Here is a 12,845-nt window from a genome sequence, read left to right on the forward strand (position 1 = left end):
CCGCATACAGACTCACAGCTCAAGGTGTGGTCGCATTTAGGGAGGGAGGGGACATTGGACTGTTAATTACCCTAGTTCCCAAAGTTTCATAATAACGTTTTCTTATTCGTTGGCTTAACAACTGTGGGGGCTTATATTGAATTTTGATTGGTTGGCTTATTAAGTTAAGTGTTTCTACAACTAATTTTAATCTACAGAAGAAGTAATACTGTTTATCATCATTGGGGATGTATATCAATTTATCGGCCATTTTTAAACATTTAATAAAAGTACCTAAAATTGTCAAGCCAACGAATGATCAAACTTATTTATAAACATTGAGAACCAGTAAAACTTCGAGTCCAATGTCTCCTCCCTCCTTTAACTTGATAATATTATAATTTGCCATTTTGCTAAAGTTATGAAGTTGTTTAATAGTTACAAGAATACATAATTAAATATTGTTCTGGTTTTAAGAACAGGAAATTTCATTCATATACTCAAAATCTTCAGTGAAAGAGGGGACATTGGGCTGTTTATTACAATAGTCCCAAATTTTTATATTAACGTTTTCTTATTCGTTGGCTTAAAAACTAAGAATTTTTAAAATTTTGATTGGTTGATTCATAAATTAAGTGTTCAAACGTTTCAACTACTAGTTGTAATCTAAAGAAGGGGTATTTTTGTGTATAATCAATGGGGATGTACATTTATTAATCGGCCATTGTCTTATCCCTGTAGATCCCTGATAGTTTATCTGTCATTTCCCTGCTGCATTTTAATCCTTTAATAGCCTTTGTTTTTAAAAACAAAGTGTAATTTTAGCCTACAATTCTCAAATTATTTCATCTTAATATAGTAAAGTACATTATTTTTATTAGTTTTTGAAGAATTTTAGCACTTAAAATAAGAAAAAATGAGAAAAAAAACAAATTAAGTGACAATTGACATTTAATAAGTAGTGTGAAAATCAAAGTTGTGCCAATACGAATTGATTCGTTTGTTGGCAGTTTTTAGAGTCGTCAAATATATTAATCTTAATAGAATTACAGCTAAAACAAGCCTATTTTTGGCCTGTTAAATTTCATTTTTATAGACCCAACTTTATATATATAGGCCCGGTTCAAAGAGGGGATGTGGCTTTTACTGAATTCAAAGTCTTTATTAAGGTAGTTTCACAGTAGATTTCCAGTCCGTTTAGGCCTTTGTCGGTTGTGTGAATCTGAATTTATAGGAATTGCTTCTAGTGTTACTATACGAGAAACCAGTTTCAGAGGCCGAAACGAGAGAGAGAGAGGGGGGGGGGGGGGGGGAGACAGTTAAAGGGAATGGGCGGTAAAAAATAAAGGGAAGTGAGAGTTGTAAAAGAAAGGAAGTGGGACATTTAAAGGGACTGAGAGAGGAAGTAAGTGTGTGTGTGTGTGTGTATGAATGAGGGGAAGGGGGGGGGGGGAGTTGTGCAGACTTTAAATGAAGGAACTTTCAAAGTAACACTAACACACTCCTTTAGCCTTATAGCTATTTCTAAGCCTTGTAATAGCAGCTTATTTTACTTAACTTCCCCCCCCACCCTCAATCTTCCCTTTATATTCTCCACTTTTCTAGCTAGTTGAATATTTTCTATTACAAGTAACAAGATATGTTATAATAATCATATAGCTCTAGTGATAATATATATTAAATAATATTGATTTTGTGATAATAAAACAAGTGTTGATAAAATAAAGTAAGCTACATATGTTAGTACATGGTGATAAAAGATGTACAAATCAAGTGACTTTCTTTTAATCTATCTATCTATCTATCTGTTGAAGTGTATTTGTACGTGATCTACATAAAAAATGTGAATTTTAGTGAGCTTGTCTGTATTAGTTAATAGGGAATTCCATAATTTGGGTTTATTTTCATTTTTGTTGCATTTCCTAGCCAGGGATCTTAGGTGATAAGACAATGGCCGTTAAATTTATTTACATCCTCAATGATGACCACAAAATAACTTCTTCTGTTAAGTAGGTACAATTAGTGGTTGAATTATTTGGACACACAACTTAATGAACTAACCAGTCAAAATTCAATTAAAGTTGTAAAGCCCACGAATAAGGAAACGATAATACAAAACTTTGGGGATTAGTGTAATAAACAGCCCTATGTTCCTCCCCTCCCATCTTTGCTTTTATGCACTTAGTTCAAATGTTAAAAACTGACATAATATCAGTTCAAATATAGTAAAGTTGACATTAAACCTACAAAAAATGTAAATAATAAATGTTTTATTGTCTCTACCTATTTTGTTTGATAATTAGATGTACATTTCATAATATTTATCTAAAATTTTTGTATAGTCTGCTTTTCCCCTCCTACATGTTAATATTGGCATATGGAATACCCCTTTAATCCTTATATAAATATACCTACTCAATATATGTCTATATAAGAATAACTTGCTCACTGAGATGCCTACTAATGCCAGAACAGGGAAAATATTCTTGAAAAAAATCCTGAATCATATTAGATAAAATTGAAATCTCTTAACTAATAACCAACGGTTTTATAATGCACAAGCAGCTACGTCCCTAGCATTTAGGGGATAGAAAAATAGCATAAAATTATTTCTAGCGTTCAACAAAATGGCACAAAACCTTCACAGAATCTATATGAAGCTTGCCTTAAACAGAGAACCCAATAGGTTTAGTAGTATTGGCCTCTTAAGCTTCAGACAAATTTTTTTTTACATAATAGGCTTTCTTTCTTGGGCCAGTGCTTAAATCTTTATTAATTTTCAGTATGTATTTCTCTACCCATTAGCTAATGCAGGCTTCTAATGAATTGGGGAAGAATCTAGGCTTTCTATTTTAGATATGGTAGCCTTACAATAAAGTTAATATTCTTTTTACTCAATTTTGTTATAAATGATAAAGATAGTTTGCTTAAATGCTTAAATGAATTACATTTATTAATTTTAAATCAGTGGCGAGCAAACTTGTTTTAAAATAAAATGTTATAAATATTTTGCGGATTTTAGAATTTTTGTAAGAACACCTGTATTAATGCAACTTAACCGGCGTGCGCGCGTGGGGACTAGCCGTGCCGACAGCATGTCTTCTGACCTTTATACCTGTTATTTTTATTTGCAAATACACTTAAGCAACTGACTGGCGACAAATAGCGTGCAAATAAATGACCTTAAAGTAAAAGTCTTTTTTAGGTTAAGATTTTGGTAACTGCTTAACCGATTGAGTTCTCCAGTTTATGGAAGCTTCGCCTAGGTGCTAGGAAGGTTTTAGACTAACTTTATATTTAGATTTAAGTCTTCGTAAAGTTTTATAGCATATTTCAGCCCTTTCCTTATTTATTTGGGGAGGGGGGGGGGGGTGGATTGTGTTATTAAGGGAGAGGTCATTTTCTAGTAAATCCCGTAAAGGTGTGTGTTATAAGGCCTAAAAATAGTAGTAGAACGATAAGGTGCTCTATATATTTGTATTTCCTATTGAATAGAACAATAGGGAAGAAATTTTTTTTTTTTTTTTTTTGATAACCGTACCTGGAATATCTGAAATTTCTATCAAACGCTTTGTTTGGCTCAAACTGACACAAATAAAAAAAATATAATTATAATAAATCAACCTGTAAAGAATGACTTATTCCTTTGTTTAATGGTATAGATTGTTCTTAACCTTTACCTTGTACCTATAGAAAACATTATTATTATAATTATATTTTTTTTTAATTTTTGTCAGTTTGAGCCAAACAAAGCGTTTGATAGAAATTTCGTATTTTTTTTAGATAATCCAGGTACGGTTATCAAAAAAAAAAAAAAAATTTCCCTATTGTTCTATTCAATAGGGAATACATATATCTAGAGCACCTTATCGTTCTACTACTATTTTTAGGCCTTATAACACACACCTTTACGGGATTTACTAGAAAATGACCTCTCCCTTTTATAACAAAAGGTACATTTTTTTTTGGATATCCTACAAATGCAAACTTGATTTTGTTACATAATCAAACAGGAAAAATAAATATGATTTCTATTTGAGCTTCTGTTAAAGTTGAAATTTTACAAAAGGGGACTTCTAACTTTTATAAAATACTTTATATTTCAACTAGTGGCTACGCCCTTAGAAGCCTCTAGGGACACTTAGGTGGGGGGTTGTTGGAGATATCTAACCCTAAAATTTCCTAGACCTATAAGAAGCTTTATTGTAAAAGGATATTAAAATTAGGATTAAAACCAGTTTTGTTAGCCCTGAGGGGCCAAAGGCTTTGACTAACTAAACTGGTATTAATTTAATGATTTTTATTTTAGTATTCGTTGAAAATTGTATGTAATGCAATGCTATACCTACATGATTTTTTAGTATGGCTGAGAACTGGTTCTATTCCAGCGGATATTTATTGGTTTCGAATCCATACTGGAAAACTTGTTACAGAGAAGCTTTTTTTTTATATATATAAATGGCCAACACCCTTTCCAACCTAACAAACTAAATCACACAATTTATATTCTATTAAGTACATGGATAAATCTTCTAAAAAACTTAAATTTTTGGAAACTCTTTTTTCCCTTTTCAAAATACTATCGGTTGCACCCCTAACATTTAAGGAGCTCTGTATTTTAAATGGTTAGATAAAGAAAGAAAATAGACTAAAATCACCTTAAGCCTTTAATTTAGAAATAAAATAGCTTTGAACCTTCCTGGGACCAATATAAGGATCCCATTAAAAGATGAACTCCATCGATACAAATCTCAAGCTGCTTATAAAAAAACCTTTACTACTTTAATTGGAAAGATAAGTCACCTAAAATACCTAATAATATTTTACTTATTGGCATACTATAAATGTTATCTAAAGAGAAAGGTGGAGTCATATTATTGTAAAATATACTGCTGCTTTTACAATAAGGCAGTAAGCATTATAGTTTTTTTTAGATAAAATATTCCATTTCGTGTATTTATTTACTTTGGGAGTGTCAGTGGGTATAATGTATATAGTTTTTGGTAATTGAAAATGATAAGCTAATTCAAAACTTAACACTTAGCAGGAATTGGACAATGTGCTAAAATATAATATTCCCTGCAATTATAAAGAGCAAAATTTTGCTTTTCATGGCTTGTAGATCAAGGCCCTAGCTAACTGGTTTAATTTGATGATTTTTATTTAAATATTCGTGCATAATTGTCTTTTAATACGATGTTATACATGAATTTTCAGCATGGCTGAGAAACTGTTCTAATCCAACGGATATTAATCGGCTTCGAAGCTTTACTGGAAAAATAAATAATCAATTTGTTTTTGAAATGTTTTAAATTTCGTCAAGAAATACCTAAGAAAGTTAAAGTTAATGATTTATATTTCTAAAATATCTGCTCTACTAAAAAGAAACTACATAAGTCAATACTAACCCTTAATAAAATATAATTAAACTTGCAATTTATTGGGCAAATGTCCTTATTTTAGTGAATATTTAATGACAACAAAAAACCATGTTTAAATTTGTTTTACAACTCCGTATATTTTATTGGTGAAATAGTGAATAATAAAGTAGGTTTGCCCAGGGAATGATGGGGACTTTGGGCTGTTTATTACACTAGTCCCCAAAGTCTTATTCGCTGGCTCAACAACCCTTGGGACTTTTTATTGACTTTTGATTGGTAAGTGGATTTAGTTAAGTGTCCAAACATTTTAACCGCTAATTGTAATCTACATAAGGGGGTACTTTTGTGTATCATCATTGTGAATGTATATAAATTTATCGGTCATTGTCTTCTGAGGTTTACCCTAGGTCTAACAGTCACTTGCATAAATTGACTGAAACATTTCATTGGCTGATAACAATGTGACTTTATGTTCTTGTGAATATTCTTCAAATTTTTTACCCACCTTATTAATTTTAGCAATTCTCTCAGGGATAAGACAATGGCTGATAAATTGATATACATCCCCAATGATGATACACTTCTGTATATTACAATTATTTGTTAAAATGTTTGAACAATTAAATAAATGAACAAACAAATTTAATAAAAGCCCCCAATGTTGACTTTGGGGACTAGTGTAATAAACAGTCCAATGACCCCGCCCTCCCGGCATTTAAATTCATGAAACTGTTTGTTTTTATTTTAATTGTAAAACATTCTATTTAGGTACAATTTTCTATTAATGATTAATGAGATATATTATAATATTCATTTAACCTTGTGGTTAATTGAGTAATACATAGATAGGTTACTAATAGATAAATTATGCCTTTAAAACTACCAAATATTTTTCTTGGTACTTTAGTCTTTATTCTTATTTTTAAAAACTTTTCTTTCAAACAGACTTTAAAATGTATTCATATCAAGGGATCTAAAGGTATAAGACAATGACCGATAAATTGATGTACATCCCAAATGGTGATACACAAAATTACCCCTTCTGTAGATTACAATTAGTGGTTGAAATGTTTGGACACTAAAAAACCAAACCAATCAAAATTCTAATAATGTCCCCAAAGTTGTTAAGCCAACAAATAAGGAAACGTTATTATAAAACTTTGGAGACTAGTTTAATAAACAGCGCATTGTCCCCTCCCTCCCTCGGTAATAACACTTAATATGTGTGACCAATTCTCATTATTTATGCTTATTAAAGTTCTACATATAAAAATATTCTACATGTATGTATTCTAAAATTGCTAAAATAATATTAATGTTTTTTTCAAGTGTAAGATTTTGTATTTGATTGCCGTAAATATTGAGATTGGGCCTTTGGTCCACAGGGCCAACAAATAAGGAATTAAATCTACATATTTTCATGTACGTATCTACGGCCAACTAACTATACTGTATATATTTGAAAGCTATTACCTTTTTATCCAACGATGTTTGACATAAAAAGTTGTCTGAAAACTTTTTAGACACAATGTTGTATTTTTATCGTTTTTCCAACTTGCTTTTTAAGTTTTCTTATTATAGATTTAGGATATAGGTTATAGTGAATAGTTCTTTAACACATCGTTTTATAAACAGATTTCTGTTGACAGAAAAATGTACAAATATAAGATTAAAACCAGCTTTTTAGCCCTGAGATGCCGAAGGCACGGTCTAACAAAACTTCGTTTTTAAATATATTCATGGATATAATACGATACCTACTATGCATTATTTTTTAGTATGGCTTAGAAACGGTTCTAATCCAGCGGATATTAATCGGTTTCGAAGCCATATCTATTGTAAAATTTTTATTTATTGATTTGTTGGCAATGCTTGTTTAGATTTGATGTTGTTAGTATGTTATTGTTGCGCTACTTATGAATTTAATTGCCCTTGCTTGGCCTTTAAAATTCTTATAAACTATAGCTGGTTTCATACTTGTTAAAAGTGAAGCTTTTCTATACACGGTTGGTTTTTTATTAAATGAATAAGTTAGGGTACAATGTTTGGCACTTTCGATATAAGTAAATGATAATAAAAAAAACATAGAATGCGATAATAACTTCAGAAAAATCGAAGAAAATAGTTTTCATACTTAATTAACGTTTTTAAGTTTTTCTTCAAAAAGTTTAGATAAGATGCCTTTAAAAGTCGTCTATGATTTTGTCAGGAATAAAAATGTAACTTTAAAATAAGAATTACAACATATTTTCTCAATTAGTACAAAGTAAATTTTTGAACATTTTATTGATCAGTATATTTTTTAAAATGTGAAGTAGAAACCTGAATATTTTATCATGAAAATTGTGTTATGATTTGATTGTCTGCTAGATTACAAGAAAAAAGATACTGACAGTACTTGTTGGTTCTTTAAAAAAAATTAGGTAGATTACTTTCAGAACCCCTCTTTTTGCAACGTTATTTCAATAGAACAGAGCCGTAGTCTTAGTGTACTCAATATCTAGACAGCCAACCATTGTTTTAGAATTTTAGATAAAAACAGAATTAATGGTATTTTTGTAAATATTATACCTCCAAGAAATGGCTATACTTCCCAATCATATGTTGTGTGATATTTAAAAGGAATTATTTTGATATAATGTCATTAAAATATTCGTTGAAAAAAGTGCTATTCTAGCTTATACTTTACATTTTAATGTGTATGATAATTCAAATAAAAGATAATGAAGATTTATATTATATTTAATTGTTATAATTATAAAGAAAAACCTGGAAACAGTAAAAAACTGACTTTTTTTATTGACGTAGGGAAAATTTTGTCAAATATTTGAATAAAAAAACAATATAAAACAAAATAAATTATTTTTAATATAGTCACAAAAAAGGCTTAATGAGTTTAGGAAATATTTCATTTACTAATCATGTCATTTAAACTCTATTACACAGAATACAGTGTAAAAAGATGTTCTCGTTTTAATTTTCAGTAATTTCAAATGCATTTTAATACCTTTTAATGATTTATTTTTTGAAACATCTTTTTTATAAAATGTTATTGATTTTTGAAGTTATATGTTAAAATGTTTTTAAATTTTGTTAACATTTTGTTTTAAATGTAGAAAATTGGTAATTCTAAACATTCAAAAAATGATTTTATTAAATTTTCATTACTTAAATTGCATGTTTGATGAAATTTTCAACTGATAATTCAAGAAAAATCGTTTAAGTTTTATTATATTTTACTTTGAAATGTTAAAAAAATATAATTATTGTCAAAAATGTGGAAGTTATACTTTCCTCAAAAAAAGACCTAAAACATGCAAATTAACACGTGTAATGAGATTTTTTTTCTTTCAGGTTTAATTTTAAGTAATTATTGATATTTTTTGTAAAAAGGATTTTATATAAAAAGTTTTAAAACTCGAGTTATGTAGTGGTTCTAAAAAAGGTTGCGAATTTATGCAATTTTCTTGCAAAAAAAATTTTCTATGATTTTAAAAATAGCAAAGGGTGTTATTAGACGTACTTACAGATACAATTGCTAAGTCATTTTGGCCAAACACTAAAATAAAGTTTTTACATCTGAGGGTCCAACCGTGTATAATTAGGGTCGGTCCGTCCGTACTTTCGTATGTCCGTAACGGATAGCTCTTTTTGTTAATTTAGGCATGTTAGAATTGTCCTATCGATTTCAAACTTTGCATGATTACTATAGGAGTTAGGTACGAGTTAGAAAGCGAAGCAACTCTATAATCGTTACCAGAAAGTCCGTACGTCCATTTTAAACATGTTAAACATTTTGAACAACAAATTTTTATAAAATTATCCGCTTGGTCTGATTTTTGAAATACTGATTTCTCAGACAACAAAGTACATTGTTATAAGTGAAGGATCTCTATAATCAAGTCTTAAAAGTGTAAGTACGTCCTTAAACAATATCCTGTATTCGCAACATATCTACTTACAATTTTGTTTCGTACGACTTTATTACATTTATATTTTGATAATTCAGTTCTGACACTTTACAAGTTTTAATGTTTATTTGTCCTACCGTTTTTAAAGCTTCGCTTTTATGGATGTTGTCATCCTTGTTTTTATTGATTTCAGACAGATAAGTAAAAACTAGTAATCCAATGAATGTATACATTATTAGCATGGATAAAAAAGGATAAGACAATGGACAAAAAATTGATGTATATCCCCAATGATGATACACAATATTATCCTTTCTGTAAATTACAAATAGTGGTTGATTCGTTTGGTCACTCAACTTAATAAACCAATCAAATAAAAATTTAATAAAAGTCCCCAAAGTAGTTGGGCTAATGAATAAGAAAATATTACAATAAAACTTTGGTGACCAGTGTAATAAACAGTCCTATGGCCCCTCCCTCCCTGAAATTTATCCATTCAAATTTGGATAGTTTAGTTATGGCGCGGTTTTTATTGAGATTCAAACCTATCTCCTAGTTACGAAGAGCTACAGTTTCGGCCCGTTAAAGGGATAGGACAACTGAAGCTATATTTATATCCTATCTAAAACCCTTTCGTTTCGTTAATCCATATCACTGCTTAAGTGTAGCACGATGCACAAAATACCCATTTTTTGGAAGACCAATACTCAGATTCATTTTGTTGTACATTTTCTTATCAGATTATATGAAGTAATAATTTTTCTATCTGTAGCTTATGAATTTGATAACTACTAAACCGATTGAGTTCTCTTATTTGGAGAAGCTTAGATCCTGGGATTGGGTTTTAGGCTATTTTCTGCCATTCCGTCCACTTCCATTATAGATTTCTTATATGCTAATTTAATTTTATAGATTTTGTTAATACAAAATGGACAAAAAAACAGCTCAAAAATTGGTCTTCCTTTTTATACAGCACACAATAGGCTGTGTCTCAAAAATCTTTTTCTACTTTGGTGGTATAAGGTTAAGGTGCTTAAAAGTATCTTGCAAAAAGATTTTTATTTCCTAGCCAATAAGAAAGTATTTTCATAAGAAATGCATGGTTAGCCAAGAACCCACCCTTACCCCCTTATAATGTAATGAAATAATTTGAAAATAATGAGGGCGGCAAATTTTTCATTTGTTTATTACTTTTTCAATTAATTTTAAAATTAAGGGATTCACTTTGGAAGAAATCAGCTTTTTTTTGTATCACCACTTACAATATTTTCACCAAATTCTTGAATAGTGCATATCTTTTTTTTTTAACAAAAAAAATGTTTTTGAACAATATTTTTTGGCACAAATTGTTCACGCTCTTATTTAGACTTACAACATAATTTGGCATATTTCTCTATATTTGGGCATACATGTTTTATATCAGGGAGTGATGGGATATTGGGATATTTATTACATTAGTCTTATAATAACATTTTCTTATTCGTTGACTAGATAACCTTGTGGACTTTTATTGAATGATTTGTTGGTTTCAACCACTAATTGTGATATACAGATGGGGTAATTTTGTGTACCATAATTTGGGATGTACATCAATTTATCGTCCATTGTTTTATCCCTTTAGATCTCTGGTATTATATACCCTTTTAAGTAATTTGATAGTTTAAAGGGAAAGGTATTGAGTAATGAAATTTAAAAGGTTGCTACAAATTGAATATAAAGCATACAATTGTTTAAATCCATCACCCCCCTCTCCCACTTAAAAAGAATTGTCCTTTCAATTTTATATCTACTCGTGGATATGCCCCTAGAGGCCTCTAGGAGCAATTTAGGTTGTTATAAACCTTCTCAGGATCTATAAGAATCTCCACTGGAAAGGAAAAACCTATCGTTTTAGCGGTTAACATATTTTGTAAGTTTATTCTTATTTCTGTTAAAAGAAACCTAATACATGGACTCATTAAAAAAAAACTGCATAAAAAGATTGAATAAAGAAAACTTTTGTAGAACTTTTAATGCAACACATTGTATATTTTTTCAATCTTAAACAAGATTTAAAAGTTTGCAAAGAAGCGAAACTATAAATAAAAGGGTTATTATCCTAAAATTTAGGCCATTTTACCATTTGCAGGGAGCACGGGAAAATTGGACTGTAAGTTACACTGGTACCCAAAGTTTTGTAAAGTTATTTTATTTATTGATTTTTTGTACTGCTATATAATTTTTATTGATTGGCTTGAGACTAGTATTGTCCAAACCTGTAAACCACTAGGTTTTATCCAATGAAAGTGTAATTTTGTTGATCATAATTATGGATGTACATCAATTGTAATATCCATTTTCTTATCCCTTAAGATCTCTAGGATTTAGTCATCCTAGAATTTTTCTATTCTATAATATAAAGTAATAAGCTTTTTTTGTCTGTAGCGAAGGATCTCGCTAACCGCTGAACCGATGTGGTTTTTTTTTACAGTGAAGACTCTTATAGGCTCTTTGATGGTTTTAGGCTATTTACTTTTTAAAAAATAAGTCTGGGTATTTTTCTGCCCTATAGAATATAGAGCCCCTAGATGCTAGGGTCGCAGCCGCTAGTTAAATAATAATTCACTAGTACGTTATTACTCATATCATATGAAAAATACCTTTGTACTTTCCTATGACATCAGCAAGCTGTTTATCAATTTCAAAACGTTTAAAAACAAGGATGTCTAAAGCCATAAAAAAGATCAAATCAGATAAAAATTCATTAATAATTTGTTGTAAAATTGATAGATACTTTGTTTTATATTGCCTTTTCGTCCTAGGAATAATCATTCAAAAAATTAAGATAATATTTTTTTGTATAGGTATTATAAAAAGTCGATGTCAAATTAGCCCCCACAAAAAAAAACTCCAAATAGGCGTACAGTACATACTATTTGGTAATGTATATAGAGTTGCTACGCTGCGCTTTCTACTAAACAAGAGTATTATTTATCATTATTAAAACCCTTTAGTTTTGATTAAGTATTTGAGAACACGTATTTAATTTCAATCAGAATAAATATTTTAGATGGAATTTGAGCTTGCTTTCCATTTTCATACATTCATATTAATGTTATGTACATTGCATATAGTAATGAATTATAGGGATCTAAAGGGATAAGACAATGGCTGATAAAATGATGTACATCTTCTATGATGATAACAAAAATAACCCCTTCTGAAGATTACAATAAGTGGTTGAAACGTTTGGACACTCAACTTAATGAACCATCCAATACAAATTCAATTAAAGTCCCCAAAGTTGTCAAGTCAACGAATAAGAAAACATAATTATAAAACTTAAGGGACTAGTGTAATAAACAGTCAATTGTCCTATCCCTCTGCTTTAACACTGTATCTAATATTTACAAAAAAAAATAATTTGTGTATAAAAGTAAAGTCCAACCTATGAAATCATTCGATTTAAGTTGAATCATTAGATTGTTATGCAATGAATTTCATTCGACATATTTCTATCTTTTTAAATACTTTTTAAGTACAAATTGAAAAATCTCTAAATTGAATTTGATTGGGTAGTACAAATTAGCAGCCC

Source organism: Acartia tonsa, chromosome 11 (genome assembly GCF_053477335.1).
Source record: "Acartia tonsa isolate MP-2025a chromosome 11, ASM5347733v1, whole genome shotgun sequence".
NCBI classification, from domain to species: Eukaryota; Metazoa; Arthropoda; class Copepoda; order Calanoida; family Acartiidae; genus Acartia; species Acartia tonsa.